This window comes from Protopterus annectens, chromosome 13.part0, assembly GCF_019279795.1.
Source record: "Protopterus annectens isolate FY-2018-M chromosome 13.part0, PAN1.0, whole genome shotgun sequence".
Taxonomy (NCBI): Eukaryota; Metazoa; Chordata; order Ceratodontiformes; family Protopteridae; genus Protopterus; species Protopterus annectens.
Window position 1 is genome coordinate 923628621 of NC_056747.1, and position 18833 is coordinate 923647453.

The 18833-nt window shown below is 43.6% G+C and overlaps 1 protein-coding gene across 1 annotated transcript in view; it reads right to left on the reverse strand.

Moving 5' to 3' along the window:
* Window positions 1-18833, reverse strand: part of EZH1 (enhancer of zeste 1 polycomb repressive complex 2 subunit) — a 3086757-nt gene that overhangs the window by 802025 nt on the left and 2265899 nt on the right. The gene's annotated exons all lie outside the window — the stretch shown is intronic.

The following is an 18833-nucleotide window of genomic DNA, read 5'->3' on the forward strand; positions in this document are numbered from 1 at the left end:
GTGGTTTGGATGATATAGCTTGCAGTTCAGAAACTGTTTTGACTGAAGTAATGGCCATGAGAAAAATGTTTTTCTAAGACAGAAACTTCATGTTGCAGGAGTCAGCAGGTTCAAAGGGTTTCTGAGTAAGACCTTGAAGTACAATGGTGAGGTTCCAAGGAGGGGAAGGCTCTTTTATTGGAGGTCTAAGTAGGAAAACCTCTTTCATAAATGCCTTACATAGTTTGCAAGCTGAAAGAGAAGATGAAGAAGTAGAATCTTTCCCCACATGAACATTTGCAATTGCTGCCACTTGTAACTTTATGGTGGAGAACTGGCACCATCTTGAAAAAGTGACCTTAGAAACAGAAGTATAGCTGAAACAGGAGCTGAAAAGAGATCAATATTCTGTTTTGATGTCAAAATGAAAATCTCTTCCACTTGCTATTATAAACCTTTTTTGTGGATGACTTCTGGGGAGCAAGAATAATCTCACATACTGTGGAAGCTAGCCTGGACTTTCTTAGAATCACTGTAAATGGAGAAACCAAGTGGTTAATCGAAGGGTTCTGAGATTGGGATGTTGACGTTCTGATGGGTGGGATATTAGATCATGCCTAGGATCCAGTATCCATGGAGGATATTTTATGTGATACTGTAAAAAGAAGAACCATAACTGATGAGGCCAGAAGGGGGTGATGAGGATTAGAGTGCTCTTCAACCTGCTGGCTTTCTGTAGGACTTTTGGAATTACAGGTACTGGAGGGCAAGCATACAGAAGACCTGGAGGCCAATCGTGGACTACAGCATTCATCGGTGACTCTCTGCTTGGGGAGATCAGAATGAAGTACTTGCTGCCCTTGTTGTTCAGGGGAGAGGCAAAGAAATCACAGCAAGGTTGGTCCCATTGACTGAATATTTGGTTTGCTACTGATTGGTTCAGGGACCACTCGTGGACTTAAGACAGATCTGCTTAGTCTGTCTGCCAGTACATTGGTCTCCCCATGAATGTGAGTTGCAATGAGAAAATTGTTTGAAGAGATTGCCCATTCCCACAGTCTCATTGCCTCTCTGCACAATGGTTATGAATACGATCTACCCTGTTTGTTGATGTACCAGAATACTTACATATTGTCTGTATGAATTGCCATCATTCTCAGTGGGAGACAGTCATGAAAGGCTTGCAATGTCAGAAGAACTGCTCCACTCTCTAGGATGTTGATGTGCAACTTTGTTTCTGTTGGGAACCATGTGCCTTGAACCAATCTTCCTTGATAATGCCTCTCCCCAACAGGGAAGTGCCCATGATCACCATGGCTACTACAGGGGGAAGAGAAAAGGGTCTGCCCAGGTATAGGTCATTTGAGAGCATCCCCACTGAAGATGATGCTTACAACTGGGGTTAGTCTGACAGGAACAGACAGTGGCTGATACAGAATGGACCACTGAACAGCTAGAATTCACTGTAATACTCGCATGAAGAACCTTGTATGGCAGCTGACATAGTTCCTAGGGCTCTGAAAATTAGTTCTGCATGTGGAGTGAGCAATCCAGTAATACTTGAACTTGCTGCCTCAGGGATATTATAGGCTGTGGGGGCAATGCAGGTATTTGTGTGATCGTGTTCAGTTGCATTCCTATGAACTCTATGTTCTGTAGAGGGAGCAATTTTGACTTCACTAAGTTTATCGGGATTCCCAGAGGATTTGTAGAAAGTACTGTGTGGCTTGAGGAAGGTGATGCCTTGTTGGTGCAGTTAGGAGCTAATCGTCCAAGTATGGAAACACCTGGAATACTTGCAGTCTCAATACTTGCAGTCTCAGATGAGCTGCTACCACTTGAGATGCATTTAGTAAACACCATGGGGGGCAGGGGTGACTCCAAAGGGCTCTAAACTGGTAATGACTGGCTCCCAGCCGAAAGCGCAAATGTTTCCTGGAGCACCTCATTATCTTGATATGATAGTACATGTCCTGAAGATCTGTGGAGCACATTCAATCAATCTTGCATAGTAGCAGCAGTATGGACTGAACCATAACCATGAGGAACTTCTACTTTTTGACAAATAGGTTCAGATTGCTCAGATCAAGGATCGGTCGCAGGTCACCTGTCATTTTTTGGCACTAAAAGAAGTATGAATAGGTTCCCCATCCTTGCTGATCAGTCGGGACCCTTTGGATGAATCTTTTTTTCTAGAATTTTCTAAACTTCTTGAATGGTGTTCTCCTTCTGACTGGGAGGCACATTGAGGAGATTCCTCCTGGGGATTGGAGGTGGAAGGGAAAAGGGAATCTAGTAACCTTTGGAAATTATGTTTAACACCCAGTTGTCATTTGTTAAACTTGCCCAGGCGTCTAAGTGCAGTGATAGTCTGCCCCTCCAGAGCAGGGCAGTTGGGCAATGCTTCAGGAGCGCTGGTAGGGGCTGTCAGAGAAAGGTTCTCTGAAGCCCTGATTCTGCAGACCCCGTCTGCCTCTAGGGCAGCACCTTCCATTAAATCCTCTTCCTCTGGAGGGGAATCTTCTTGGGAATCAAGGAAAGGACCTCGAGATTTCCTGAACCACATCTTTTCACACTCAGTTAGTTACTTGAAAAGGTCTGTTGAGGTGAAAAAAATATGATCCCTACAGCAGACAAGGTCTTACCCTCCTGTTTGCTGCAGGTAAGAGTTTCTTTGACCGATGGTCCAAACAGGGAAGAACCATTGAAAGGGGCACTGATGAAGGACACCTTAAAGGGTTCCGCAAAGACTCATCCAGGCATGTCTCCTAATGGCTATGCCTGTTGCGGCTGCTGGAGAGGTTCCCTCAGCAGCATTAGGGATCAGCCTCATTGAGGAAATGGAAATGGGGGAAAGAGTGGCCAATTGGGGGGATACCTTCGAGGTCCTCCTCTGACAAGGACTCTGTCAGAGAGTTGGTAAGTTCTATAACTAGGTCCCTCTGTAGATGCGTAAAATGTGCCATATAATTCAATGCTCTCAGCATAAAGGTAGATGAAGCATAAACGTGCTTCCCATGTCTGTGCAATGCCTGAGACTCCTTGTTTGGGCAGTGGACAGTGGAGCTCTGTTCTGCTAGCTCCTTTTTAGTAGTTGCTGGCATCAATGGGGATACCTTTGCCCCAATGTAAATGATCAGTATGTGGGCTGAGGTACTTGTCTGCAAGCTTGGGTATGGGGTCCATCATGTCTGGTTCCTTCCACGCCTGGTGGAAAACTAGATCAATAAGTTCATCCACTAGTGGGGTTACCCAGGATGTAGATTGTCCCATTCCAAAGGCCTCCAGCAACACCATCTCCTCAAAAGGAGGAGGTTGGGATGACCATTCACTCCTTTGCTTCAGAATTTCTAAAATATCTCCAAAGGAGATCTCATCGGGTGGAGATCAAGGGGACATTCTCTCTCCTAGAAGTCGGTGTCTTTCATCAAGGACTCCAAAGGAGAGTCCAAGTGCTTTCTCTTGAACTTTTTCTTCCAATGTACCTCCCCGTGGGTTGCTCGCGGAGGAATTGTAGGAACGGGGGACCCCCTGAGGGGTGAAGTTCTGAAGGCTCTCCTGGAGGGGCTGACTACAGGCAGGATGAATGGGCCCAAAGCTTGGATTAGAAGAGGGCCAGATAGGATCTGGGGGGGGGGGGGTGAGGAGACACATTTCTAGCTCTAGAGAATGTTCTCTCGGTCACCTGAAATGCTGACGGACCTGCGGAAAATTTCCCCCATTTAGAGCCGAAGCCACCAGAGGAGAGAAGGTAGAGGCCACCCCGGATCTAGCACCTCCAGATAGCATAGGACCTGAACTGTTAAGACCCTAGGGGAAGGGATGGATCTGATGAAGTCAGAGCCGAGACCAACTCCACAGAATTGGTACCAACATCTTGAGTCCAGGACTCGCTCTGCTTTGAGAGCATCGGAGCAGAGCTGGTCTGGGACATTGAAGGAGTCAAGAAAAGATATATGCTTGGCTATGATGATGGCTCTCTCAGATAAATCAGATAATGGGTTTCCAAAGCTTGTGGTTCGATTGAAAGAGGAGTTTGTACTATGGGTGTTGGTGCTCTCACAGATCCAGTATGAGACAGAGATGGCAAAATCCCCATCTGAATCTGAGCTTTGGTGAAACTCTGCATCATCCTGTCCATACCTGCATGAGAAAGTCAAGAGGATCTAGAGGAAGCTGAAAAGTGAATAGATTTAGCAGGAGAATGACTGATCTGAGTAGCCTGAGCCGGGGATGATTTGCTTGGAGACAGGGAACTTCACATCCCAACAATGTCTGATGGATCCAAGGAGACGCTCGGACCAGAAGTCTTATGACCCAAGAAGGATTGGATCTGAGGTTTTGTCAGATCTAAGGTACCTCTTGGGTCCGATGAAGAGTGGGTACCGGTCAGAGCCAAGGCAGTCGGATCTGATAACTTTTGCCTCTTTTCTGTAACAGAAGACGTAGCTCCCGGGGATGCTTGGCAGTCACAGATTTCACCAGGATTTGAGCCCCAGAAGCAGGTAGAGGACCTTGTAAAATCAGTTAGTCTCTGTGATCTGACAGGGTGCGGAGATTAAAGGCTATGCAAATATTGCAGTCCGCTACTAAATGCCCAGTGGTGAAACAGTAGACGCACCTCTTGTGGGCATCCAAATTTTGAATTTTGTGCCCACAAGAGGTGCATCTTTTGTTCCCTGTTGGTTTATCAGCCATTTACTTATTTATTTTATTTTACATTTAGTAACCGGGAAAGTCAGATTGGACACAAGTCTTTTTTCAACTGAAGCCCAGGGGAAAAAAGCTTCACCCAACAAAATCTATACAGAACACAAATAAATCAAGAGTAATACAGTTTGATTAAATCAACATCAATACAGTTTGATTAAGGTAATTATAGATTGTATACAGATACATGAAATATGAGAGAAAGTACAGTTGTGTACACTTACCATAAATGTAGATGTTAGAGTGTATTCACTGCTGCAGTCATTACATTTGGGTTATCTGCTTGCAGCAGCCCTCAGTCAGCCTGATTAACAAAGTCTTGGGTCCTGCGTCGGTTGCTGTCCCTTCTTCCATGATGACAGGTCGTCAGGGGTATAAAACATGCAGCCAACGCCATTACATCAGTTTTTCTTGCCCCAGATGTCAGGTGCCCCAAGAATATACCTCCAACAAAAAAGCAAATACACCAAAAAGCTTTTTGAGCATAGTAAGCGAGAGTAGAGGTATAGCCAAAAGAAGAAGGGGGGCTGGAGGGAGGGTAACTAGGACTGCAACAGTGAATACACTCGAACATCTAAGTGTACACAACTGTACTATGTCCTTCGTGTTTCACTGTTGCTGTCATTACATTTGGGTAGATTCCCAAAGTTAAGGTTGGGGGGGAGGAGGAATTTATATAGAATTAGGACCAGCTATAAGGCCCTGCAACACTGCAGTGGCAAAACCAGCTCTGGATTTAGAGAAAATTAGCAAATGATAATGCTTGGTGAAAGTATGTACAGAACTCCAGGTAGCAGCCTCTAGGATGTTCCTTGTAGGGACGCCCCTGAGAAAGGCTGTAGAGGTAGATGCAGCCCTGGTTGAATGGGGTCTGATGCCCTGTGGGATAGGTTTTCCATGGTGCTTATAGCAGAAATGAATGCAGTGGCCTATCAATTTTGAAATGGTTTACTTTGAAATAGTTTTCCCCTCTGTCCCTGTAGCAAATGCCACCAGTAGTTGTTCAGATTTCCTTTGAGGTTTAGTCCTGTCCAAGTAGAATCTAAGTTGTCTGTGCACATCTAAGGAGTGCAATATCTGTTCCCCTTTGTTTTGTGGATTAGGAAAGAAGATAGGCAAATGAATGGGCTGATTAAGAGCCACAATGGATACCACCTTGGGCATGAAAGAGGGATTGGTTCTGAGGGACACCCTGTTCGCATGAAAGGTGATGAAAGGCTCCACTGCCATAAGGGCCTGTAATTCAGCTACCCTTCTTGCAGAAGTGATTGCTAAAAGGAAAGCTGTTTTCCAGGAAAGGAATTTTAAATCTGCAGTAGCAGCTGGCTCGAAAGGAGGGAGCGTGAGTTTCTCCAAGACAAAGTTAAGGTCCCAGGCTGGACTTGGAGCTCTCCTGGGTGGCCTTAAATTTTTGGCCCCTCTGAGGAACTGCTTGAGCAGTGGGTGAGAGAAGAGTGGAGGCTCTGTGCTATAATGAGCTGAGGCATGAATTTTGATGGAGGAAAAGGACAAGCCCTTATGAAGCATCTCAGTCAAGTACTGTAGAATCTGAGGTAAATTAGGCACTGCTGCGCTCATCCCTTGAGACTGGTTCCAGGCACAAAATCTTTTCCATTTTGCAGCAAAAAAATTTCTAGCACTAGGCCTCCTTGCCCCTAAAATGATATCTATCACTGATTTACTGAGGGATGTTAAAGGAGAGATTAAGTAATTAGCCAGGCTGCTAGGTTCAGGGTTTGCAGCTGAGGGTTCAGAATCTGGTTCTCCTGCTGAGACAACAGGGAAGGAGTCTGAGGCAGGTGCCATGGGGCCAAGCGTGACACACTGCGCAAGAGGGGGTACCAGTGTTGGCGTGGCCAGTCTGGTGCAATTAAAATCGTCCTTGGCTTGTCCTGTTTGATTTCAGTAGTACCTTGGAGAGCAGTGGCAGAGGAGGAAAGGCATAAACTGAGAGGTTTTTCCAGCTGAAGGAGAGAGCATCCACTTTCCAAGCTAGCTTGTGGGGAATCCTTGTGCAAAATGTGTCCAATTGATGGTTCTGGGGGGAAGCAAACAGGTCTATAACTGGGCTCCCCCATTTGCTTGTCAACATGTTGAAAATCCTTGGTTACAGTTTCCACTCGTGTGGGTCCATGAGGTTTCTTGCTTAGTCCATCTGCCAGTGTATTTAGTTTTCCTGGCAGGAATTAAGCTTGTAGATTCACTTGGTAGCTCAAGGCTGTGTTCCACAGTGCCTTGGCTAGTCTGTAGAGCGGGCAAGAATGTGTACCCCTTTGCTTGTTTATGTACCACATGACAATGGTGTTGTCCATCTTTACCATTAGTTGTCCTGGAAGAATATGGTCCTTGAAGGCTGTCAGAGCATTTCCTTTTGATTTATGTGCAGGTGCATTTGATGTGGGTTCCATTTGTCCCGAATGCACTTCCCTGCCAGGTAAGCCCCCCATGCATAGTCTGATGCGTCTGTTGTTAAGGTTCAGGCGGCAGGGGGTAGTGTGAATGGTAGTCCCCTGTTTTGGTGGCAGGCCTCTGCCCACCAAAGGAACTCTAGGCGTAGGCAAGGTATAAAAGGAATCATTGCTTCTAGATCCTGTGAATGTTCACACCATAGGCTTTTGAGATACCACTGAGGTTTCCTCATATGCAGCCTTGCATATGGAAATAGAAGAATGCACGAGGCAATGAACCCCAAGGCTTGCAGTATTTGCCTTGCAGATAACTGGGTTTTTGTGGCCACTTGTTTGAAGTAGGTTGTCAAATGAATCCATTTCTCTGGCATGAGGAAAGCCATCTGGGAAGCTGTATTCAATCTTGCTCCCAGGAATATAATTTGTTGACAGGGTACCAGGTGTGATTTCTTTTCGTTTATGGTGTACCTCAGGCAAGTCAGTACCCTTTGAACAAAGGCCAGATGATACAAAAGTATGTCCTGGCTTTCTGCCTGAATTAGACAATCATCCAGTTATGGGTATATTTGAATATTTCTTTGCCTACAAAATGCAATGACTAGAGCTAGGCAATTTGTGAATACCCTGGATGCAGTAAATAAGCCAAAGGGCAGAGCAGAGAACTGATAGTGCATGTAGCCTGCTTTGAAGCGTAGGTATTTTCTGCAAGACTCCCTGATAGGGATGTGCAGGTATGCTTCTTTTAAGTCTAGTGTTGCCAACCATGCATCTTTGCCTAGCATAGGAAGCAGCTGGAAAAGAGTCAACATTTTGAATTTTGGAATCACCAGAAAGGTGTTTAGAGTACAAAGGTCCAAAATAGGATGCCATGTATTGCCTTTTCTAGGTACCAGGAAAAGTCTCGAATAGAAACATTGTCCCTATTCGTCTTCTGGTACCAACTGAATAGCGCCCATGCTTAAGAGAGAGAAATTGATTTTGGGCCTCTGCCCACTGATTTGGGGGTAGATCTGGCCACCCGTTTGGAGTTGGTAACATGTGGAAGTGAAATCTGTATCCTTGGGACACTATATTTAAAACCCATTTGTCCTGGGTAATGAGTTCCCAGTTTTTGGCCTGCAGACCAATCTTTCCGCCTAAAGGAGCATTCAATTGGGAAGTGCTTGGAAGTTTTAAAAGCAAGTCATTGAGACAGTTTTCCATAGGGGGGAGTCTTACTACTCCCAGCCTTGGGTGCAGAAACCCCCCACTGCTTAGTCTTGTGTGTCCCCTGGGACTGAAACCTGGGGTTTCTGCTGTATCTGGGTTTGGCTTGAGAAGACCTGGAAGGGGCTGGAAAGGACCAATTCTTAGAGGGCCAGTGCCTACTAAATCTAGGAGGCTGAACTTGTAAGAAATCTTTACAGTTTGCATAGATTTAGCTTTATCTTCCATCTTTTTAAGAGCTTTCTCAGCCTTGTTGTCAAACAGGCGGTCCTGATTTAAGGGAGCATCCAACAGTTTAGCTTTAATATGATCAGGCAAAGATTGCTCCTTAAGCCAAGCATGTCTTTTGAGCACAGACCCAGTAACAGCAGCTCTGCAAGAGGCGTCTAATGAATTAAATCTACATTGCAAAGTATGTTTCCCAACCTGTTCAGCAGAATGCACTAAATCCTGTATTTTTTTATTTTCAACACAGTCAGGAATCAACATCATTTTCTGTTTAAGCAATTCAATAACATGTTGTTGATACTTTAACATATAAAACTGGCAGTTTAAAGCCCTAATGGCCAAGGTTGCAGAAGTGTAAACCTTCTCACCCCATCTATCCAGCACCTTGGAGTCTCTATCAGAAGGAGTAGGATTTTTAGCAGTAGAAGCCTTAATGCCCTATGGTCCCTGTGAAATAGTCTCTGGATCTGCAATAGGATTTTTAAAAAGGAACTTGTGTGAATCAGGAACCCTGTAATATCTGTCAGGTTTTCTGGGAGCAGGAGGCAAAGAATCAGGGGCCAAACTAGATTCTGAAAAGGCATCATCAACAATGTCTAGTACAAGAGGTATAGTTAAAGGCCTATGCTGAGGCAGGAGTAAGAAATCCCTAAGCCTCTTTTTTGAATCAGAAAAATCCTGGCTTTCCCAGTGGAAATGCTCCCTTAGTGTATGTAAGGTTTCACCAAAGAAAAATCCTCTGGAGGGGAAGCAGAGGGAATAGAGTCCTCTGCATCATAATCCTCATAAGTAGATAAGGGCAAATCCAGATCATCAGAAGAATCAGAAAAATCAGAATTCTGGTCAGAAGATTCATAAACAACTTCAGTTCTAGGTCTTTTAGAAGGTGGGGGGGGGGGTTGGCTTCCCCTGATTAGAGTTATAGGGTCTTCAGCCATTCTTATAATTTGTTTTTTAGGCATAGAGGCCTGAGCATGCGGCCTGGGCGTCACTTTCTTAGGCATGGTTCGAAATTTAGGCCTAAATGAAGAAGGAGGCATTGGTTTAATATGCAAGTCCGTAGACCTGAATACACTCTCAGAAGCCAGTGCCTGCACAGCGGCTCTGGACCCATCCAAGGTAGAAACATCCGCAGGTTCCACAGTTGAAGCGTCTCCCAGCATGCCGGACTCCGAATGGGTCTCAGTAGAGGCCTGCGAATCAGAAGTAGCGGGTATCAGAAGCTGCGAAAGCGCCTCACTGAGTACCGGCGAACTGGCGACTGGCTTAGGAGATGGTGTCGTCTACGCAGGTTCCACAGTTGAAGCGTCTCCCAGCATACCGGACTCCGAATGGGTCTCAGTAGAGGCCTGCGAATCAGAAGTAGCGGGTATCAGAAGCTGCAAAAGCACCTCACTGAGTACCGGCGAACTGGCGACTGGCTTAGGAGATGGGGTCGTCGGCAGCTTTGGACCTCGGCGGCCTGTCTCTGTCTTTATCTTTGCATTTTTTGGTATCCCGGTAGTCGGATGGCTAACCAATGACATTTCTGGATAATTAAACCAAGAACTGAAGTATTTAGAGGCGAAAATATACCGACGACAGATAGTGCGCTGGTTAAATAAGGCACACAACCGACAGCAAGGTACGTCGTTGTCAGGGCCTAGGCAAGGAATACTGTATGAATGAAAATCTTTGTGAGGTATTTGCTTTCCACAAGTAATGCAATTATTAACTTTTACTGACATCAATAAGGAGCAAGAAAAAGTTTCCCCAAGGGGATACTTAGCTTTAGTTGAAGACTTCGGTTCTGAAACTCGAAAAGGAAAATTTCAGGAGTCGGCCGACCGGCACTTGCGAACTGCTTCTGCTTCAGGCACCGCACGGCAAGAAAGACTGATGTAATGGCATCGGCTGCATGTTTTATACCCCTGATGACCTGACGTCATGGAAGAAGGGACAGCAACTGAAGCAAGAACCAAGACTTTGTTAATCAGGCCGACTGATGGCTACTGCAAGCAGATAACCCAAATGTAATGGACCACTGTGGAAGCGAAAACTACAAGGGTGTCTTACGCCACTTAACACTAGCAAACTGATTTATGTGTGTAGCCTAAACTCATGTATTTGTTCTACTCAATATAATTGTTCATGCCTGACTGCAACTATTACTTTACGTGATTTATTTTAAAGTTATGTACTATTACTATCTGTTTATCCTTACTGCTCTATGTATATAGTGTTATTTACTGCTTTAATAGGTTCATAGATTCATCGGTTCATACTAGGCTATCTGCCCTAGGGCATTTATAAGCCTAGCCAGAATGTGTTTGGCTTTCGGCACCCATTTTAAATTTATTGTGCTATGCCCTTTTTCGAGGTTAGTATACTGTGCCTCTGTCTAACAGTGACACAGAAGTGATACCCGGGGTAAACCTACGATCGCCCATCCACTCATCAAGATTCCTCTTGAAGAGAGTCAATGAGGGACTCTGCCTAACCTGGACTGGGATTTTATTCCAGAGTGAAGGGAGCCTCTGAGTTATGAATCTGTCCCTCCAGCATGTCCTATTTATTTCAGTGCTGAGGTTCAAGTCTCTCGAGTGCGTAGCTCGATGGGATTTGGATTTTCTGAGGTGCAGCATGTCCATTAATTCCGGGTTGGACATGGCTTTATACGTCAGGCACAGATCGCCTCTGAACAGGCGGTATGCCACTGAGTAGAGTTGGAGTTTCTTTAACCGGGCAGCATATGGCATCTGTTTGAGCCCTTTGATCCTTTTGGTGAGGTACTTTTGGGGTCTTTCCAGTTGCTGCAGGTGTCTGGTAAGGTACATCCCAAAAGGGGCATTGTACTCAATTATGGGCCTGATGAGGGATGAGTAAAGAGGCACGATGACCTCCCCTGATCTAGATGTGAATCCCTTCATGATTAGGTGGGCTATATAAAATGTTTTTCTAACCACTTTGGTCACGTGGTTGTCAAATGAGAGATTGCTATCAACTTGTGTCCCCAGGTCCCTAATTACTTCTTCTGTACTTAATGGATTACCACCTATGTGGTAATTTGTGGGCACTTTGTTTTTGCCAAAGGGGATGACTATACACTTTTTGGCATTTAGCTTGAGGCCATGGCTCTGGCACCAGTTGTCTGTTTCTATGAGGCCCTTTTGGAGGATGCTTGTGTCGGCTGGAGAGTCGATTATGGCACCCAGTTTGCAGTCATCTGCGAACTTGGTCAGCCACAGTCCCCCCGTGTTGGCCTGTACCTCTGAGAAATATATACCGAACAAGAGAGGTCCCAGGACTGAGTCTTGTGGGACACCACTTGTAACTGGTTTGGAGTCTGACATGGCTCCAGCAATTCTAACCATGTGGGTTCTGTCCTTGAGCCAGTTTGCAATCCATCTAGTGACATAGGGGTTTATATTTAAGCTGGTGAGCTTATCTATAATGTCCGAGTGGGGTATTGTATTGAAGGCTTTTGCGAGGTCCAGGTAGGCTGTGTGGACCACCTTCCCCTCGTCAATGGCCTTGGTGACTGTTTCAAAGAAATCAACCAGGTTTAAGAGGCAGGATCTGCCCTTAACAAAGCCGAACTGGGTAGGATCCAGTGTCTGTAGGTCCCCAATATCTTTATTTATGAGGTCCATGATGATCCTTTCCATAGCTTTGCAGACCAAGCTAGCCAGGCTTATGGGGCGATAGTTTCCAGGATCCGTTGAGGCACCACCTTTATGGAGAGAGACCACTGTTGCTGTACGCCACTCTTTGGGCACATATCCTGTAGTAAGGCTGAGATTGAACAGTAGTTTTGTGTTTAGCTCTTCTTGGAGTTCATGTAGGACGCAGCCCGGGACACCGTCTGGTCCCATTGATGCTGTGTTTTTTGCTTTAGAGAGGGCGGCTCTTACCTGAGCATCTGAGATGTCAGGGGGGCAGCACTCTGCTGGGATAGATATTTGCCCTTTTGGTGAAGGGGGGGGGGGTTTGCGCTGAACCTGTCAGCTAGGATGTTGGCAATGTCTGTGGGTTCAGTGTATTTTTTGTCATTTTGGACTAATTCTGAGCATATCTGGGAATTACCACCCAGGTTCCTAACATGACTAAAGAAAGCCTTGTGATTATCCTTAGTGTCCTGTGCAATTTTTCTCTCGAAGCTGGCCTTAGACAATTTTATGAGTGCCCGTAGTTTTTTGCTAATACTGATCAGTGACGCCTTCCCTTTTTGGGATTTTGCTCTATCATTTAGTAGCTTCCTCCTTCTATTGTACAGTTTGTTTATGGCTGGGGTCCACCAGACAGGACGTCTGCCTTTGGAGGATTGGGTCTTGGTTTTATTTGGGATTGCATGATCCATGCATTCCTGAAGGTGTTCATAGAATGCGTTTATAAAGGATTCTGCGGTCTGGGCCGTATTTTCCACAGGCCCGGGGGCTTTGAAGGATTCCACCTCGGTTTTGAGGAGTGTGAAATTTGCTTTAGAGAAGTTTTTCACTGTGGTTTTCTGGGCAGGGGTTGGGGTCGGAATGTGAATATCCAGTGAGATTAGATTATGGTCTGATCTTACCAGTGAGGGATACACTTCTGGTCTGGAGCACAGAGTCCCCATGTTGGTGATGATCAGGTCCAGTATGTTTTCCCCTCTTGTGGGAGTGGTAACAAGTTGTTTCATAGCATTTGAGTTTATAAATTCTAGGAACCTTTGGGCTAGGGTGTTGGAGCTAGAGTAATGCTCCCAGTCTATGTTTGGGTAGTTGAAGTCGCCCAATATAATGGTGTTTGGAGAGACCTTCATATTTTCCAGTGTTCTCAGAAAGGCCAAGTGGGGTTCCTGGGTTTGGGAGGGTGGTCTTGTAGCAGGCTATAAACTGGAAGGCAGTTTTACCCACTGTTAGTTGCACATGGATAGTCTCTGATGCTTTGTGCTTTGCCACCAACCTGGAGGTGTGGGTATCTTTGATGAATATCGATACCCCCCCTCCTTTTGTGTTATAACTTACTTTCTCATTTTATCTTCTGTTCCTCAGCTTTCACCTGGACTTACCCTTGAGTTTTCGCCTGGGTGGAATCCCACACCTATATTTTTGTCTGCATTCTCAGCCAACTGCTCTAAGACATTTTATCAAACCCTGCTATCTCCTGCAAGCTTCTAATACAAGAAATCAAGAAAGTATGTTTATTTATGACATAGCCTTGAAATTAAATACCCAATAAACCCTGCTAGGTGTTCTGTTTGCTCCCAGCCAAGTTAGCCAGCAGCAAACCCCTTTGTTCCCCTATCTCCATTCCCCCCTTACCTAGACCCCTACTTCTCTTGCTCTCATCTCCCCTCAGTCTAGCTTAGTCTCGTGGAGCCCTGGTGTATTTAAGTGCATTTCCGCTTTTGTCCACTAGATGTTACCCTTTCCCCAACAATATCTATTTCACTAATATCTACTTCTATTTTCACTTTCCGTTACATTTTCTTTAATTCCCATCGTTTCTTTTTCTCTCTCTCTTCTTTATTTCAATCCATTCCTACCCACTATTCCTAGGCCACCTCCACTTACCTTTGTGCTAGTCAGCATTCACTGATAGATTTTCCATCCTCTACTGACCACTTTCTGTATCCCGCTCCGTTCGCCCTACGGGCTCACTCCGCTCCCCTACCCTGCCCCCAATTTCCACCCGCCCCAGTACCTCTAACCTACTACCCTCTTAACCACACCCCCTTTACCAATCAACCACTCATTGAATCACTACTAGCCACACCCCATATATATAACTCTACTCCCCTTATTTCTAAATCCCCTCCCTTCCACCTACTCTATCTTCCTAAACTAACACCTACTCTTCTCCCTACATACATACTACACTTTCTTCTACCATGCCTTACAAATACCAATGTCTTCATACACTCTTACTCCTGATTACTCTTACCACAGCTTACCTCTTAACCTCCTATGAACAACCATTCCTATCTCCTGTTATCATCCCTTCCAAACAAACCCCAACACCTTTTCCTGCTTTATCTACAACCTTCCTAAATGCCACCATTAAGCCTAGTTTCTTTCAAGCTAAATATCACCGACTACATCATATTAAATACTCCATCTTAGGCAATAAAAACTTTCTTTACCACTATTGCAAGCCTCCCCAATATTACAATTTCATATTACTCCACTTATTAAAAGATGGAGACATCCACCCCAACCCTGGCCCAAGCCCTACCCCATCCCCCATTAACTACAATCTCTAGCATAAGATCCCATTACCAACTACCAATCCCTCCAAATCACTCTCAATAGCCCATCTCAACATATGTAGTATATGTAACAAAATACCACAAGTTCATGCCCTTCTGGACGTCCAGCAATTCAATATTCTCTGTTTAACCGAAACATGGCTTAAACCCACAATAAAAGATACAGAAATCATCCCCCAGGCTATAGCATAATTCGACAAGACCGTTTGAATAAAAAAGGTGGAGGGGTTGCAATTATCTATAAAATAGGACTACAAATCAACAAAATGAATTATAACCTACCTTCTGATAACACCATAGAAATAATTATTTCTAAACTGTTGCTTAACTCCCATAAATCAGTTTACATCATCTGCACCTACCTTCCCTCAGGTAAAAATCTAACTATATTAGAGGACCTCCTAAATTGGCTTTCTACCAATCTCCCTCAAGAAACAATTCTACTAGGAGACTTTAATATTGATTGGAATTTATGTAACAACACCAATCCTTCTTCCCTTATTAACCTGCACGGCTTTTCACAAGCTATAAACTCTCCAACCAGAACTAACAAACATAACAATAAAAAAAACATCTTAGACTAGATTCTAACAAATTGTTCACAACAAAACTATACAACAGGCACCCTCCCAGATGACCTTAGTGACCACTCTCTCATATATATTATTAGACATAAAACAAGCTTAAATATCCCCTCTTCAGTCAGAACCATCCGCAGCAAAAAACACTTTGACCATGAACTGTTTCTAACTGAACTTAAACAATGCAACTTGTCTCCCCTTAAGTCTCTCCCTATAGATGAAGCGGTTAATTACTTTAATACCACCTTCCTACCAATCCTAGACCAACATGCCCCAATCCGTTCCATAAGAATGAAAAATAAACCAGCTCCATGGCTCTCAAATCACACTAGGAAACTAATCCTCAATAGAAACAAATCTTGGGCTAAATGGCGGTCCACAAAGGACACAACTGATCACCAAACCTTTAAACAACAAAGAAATATTACAAAAAAAGCTATCCTACAGGACAAAAAGAACTTTTATATACAACTACAACAAACATCCCTTCATCAACCACATAAATTGTGGTCTACTATTAACACACTACTATCCCCAGGCAGAGTGGAATCACCTAACCCACTAGGCTCCAACCCAGACTGTCCAATGCAAACAGCTAATGACTTCAATTCTTTCTTTACTACTACTACACTAAAACTAGCAAATCAGCAAAACCCAGACATATCTAACTTGCCCAGTCCAAGCTCTACTCCTCCCCCTTTTCACCTTGAACCTATACCCACCTCCTATACCTCTTCCCTACTTCAAAAACTAAAACCTAATACCCCCTCAGCTGACCAACTACCAGCCGAATACCTCAAAATAGGAGCCAAAGCCATTGCCTACCCAATCTCCATATTAATCAACAGAACCTTAAAAGAAGGTTTAATCCCATCAATCTGGAAAATCTCATATATTATTCCTCTTCATAAAGGTGGCGACTCTACTGATTTCTCTAACTTTCGTCCCATTGCTCTACTCTCCCCACTTGCTAAAATCATGCAGAAATGTATCCATAAACAACTTATAACCCACCTACTCCATCAGCTCCTAGCTAATGGTCAACATGGTTTTCAACCATTTCATAGTACCACCACAGCCTTACTATCCTTTACCAACTGTATCAACAAAAATCGTAACAATAATACTTTATCCTCTGCTTTCTTTGTAGACCTATCTAAAGCCTTCGACATGGTCAATCATCAACTTCTCCTCCACCTACTGAAGTCCCTCTCCTTCGACTATTCTGCCATGAACTGGTTCACATCCTATCTGGATAACCGAAAACAAGCTGTTCTCTGGCAAAACCATCTTTCCGACCTTCTTCCTACCTTTCTAGGTGTCCCACAAGGCTCAATTTTAGGTCCACTATTGTTTTCCATTTTCATAAATGACCTTCACCTCTCTATTCCACAGTCTACCTGTATTCAATATGCTGATGACTCCACTATCATTTGTTCTGCCTCATCCCAAACTGATCTTCATTCTCACACACAAAAAGCCTTCTCTACTATTGAAAAATGGTTCTCTAACCACTGTCTTCTCCTTAACCCTAAAAAAAACAAACTACTGCTCTTTACCCCATCTCATCGATCTCCCCCTCTCCATTTCACACTTACCTCTGACGATGGCACCATTATCTCACCTGACCCCACCACCAAACTCCTTGGAATTACTATTGACAATCAACTAAAGTTTGATACTCACATAAATTCTACAATTAAATCTACTTACAAAAAACTTGGATCCCTTTATCGCATTAAACCTTTCCTGACACCAGTAGCCAAAGCCACAATAGCTAGAACCCATTTAATCTCTACCCTGTTATATGCTTCCCCCATATATACCAATCTTTCTAAAAATAATCTTAACAATCTTACTAGATCATACAATAACATTGCTAGATTTGCTACCAACTCTCCTTACAGGACCCACCACCGTCAGAATCTAAAACAGCTAGGATGGCTTGAATTACCACTACTACTACAATTTAACCAACTTATAATCGCCCACAAAGCCCTACACAAACCCAATAACACCCCAATTCTCTCTACCCTTATAATAATTTGAAGAATCTGTGCTCTGCCAACAAAATGTTGATACACACTTCCTTCTCTAATAACTTAGCAGGTGATTCGTTATTCTCAAACTCAGTTGGTAAAATATGGAATCAATTACCAAATTACCTCACTACCCTTACCTCTCTCCCACTATTTAAAACTAACCTAAAACTTTAACTCTCCAATCACTGGTTATGCTCTTGTAACAACCCTGACTAACCATTTGTTTTTTCTCTAACTACCTGTCACCAATCAAAATATTATTCTCTACCATAAATCTCTACTTCTAACCATTCCTTATAACTAACCCTTCTCCTTATTCTTTGCACTCTCCTCCCTGAGTATTACTTCTTATCTGTAACTCTATTAGCCATTTTTTTCTGTGTTATTCTAACTTTTGGAAACTGCAGAGGTATTACGCCATATAAATGTTATTGTCAAACTTTTTCCTTTCAATGTTCAAAATGTTGTTTTAAAATGTCTTTTCTATAAATGTAAAATCTAAATGTTATTGAATGTTTTTGTATGTCTCTATGATGCTATGTAACTGGAGCTTTTCTCCCCGAGCCTCCACTGAAAATGGACATGTATCCAGTTGGACTAGCCCGGTAAACAAATGTAAAATAAAATAAATAATGACTGCAACAGTGAAACATGAAGAATATCATAATTATACAACCTACACACAAGGTTTCCACCCTCATACACAACCACCGTAATACTCAGTCAAGGAGATTCTTGTCTTGGTACTAAACAAAAAGCTGTATAAAAGAAAAGAAAAGACACCGAGAAAGATTTTTTTTAAAACTAAAACTAGAGAAAAGAGAAAGAATGGCCAATGGCCAGACTACAGGAAAGAAAGCGTGAAAGGGGGGAGGAGGGAGTACCTAATATACGCAGATTAACAAACTACTTAGGTGGGGAGGTTTAGCTATGAAAAATAAAGAAATACTATAGAATAAAAAAAGTTCAATAAGAAAACAAAGGAAAATGCACTTATCTCCCTAGAAGCTTGCTCGAGACAATGGAATCATGTCTGTGCTGGATGGCGGGAAATGAGATCTGAGGAGTTAAAGGAGATGTGAGGCATCATGTGAGAGGAAGGAGCTCCAGGCTAGGACCATAAGTCTTGTGAAGCGGTCGAATCAAATATGGTATCAGATCCTATCAGTGAGAAAGAATGAAATGGAAAGCATCAGATCCTTAGCTCTATCTATCCTTCCATACACAACCCATTTTTCCCATTTTTGCAAATGGGGTGGAGGTGTCACTTCACCAGTGACAATCACCTAGAACCAAGGTTTACACATAAATATTCACACTGTAAGTTGCACATCTTGAGGGATATTCAGCTTTATTTATATTGATAATTATGCAATAAAGCAAATGTTTTACTTTTCTGTAAATAACTTAGTAAATATGGACTCAGAGAGAAATTTCTGTCAAGTAAAAACTT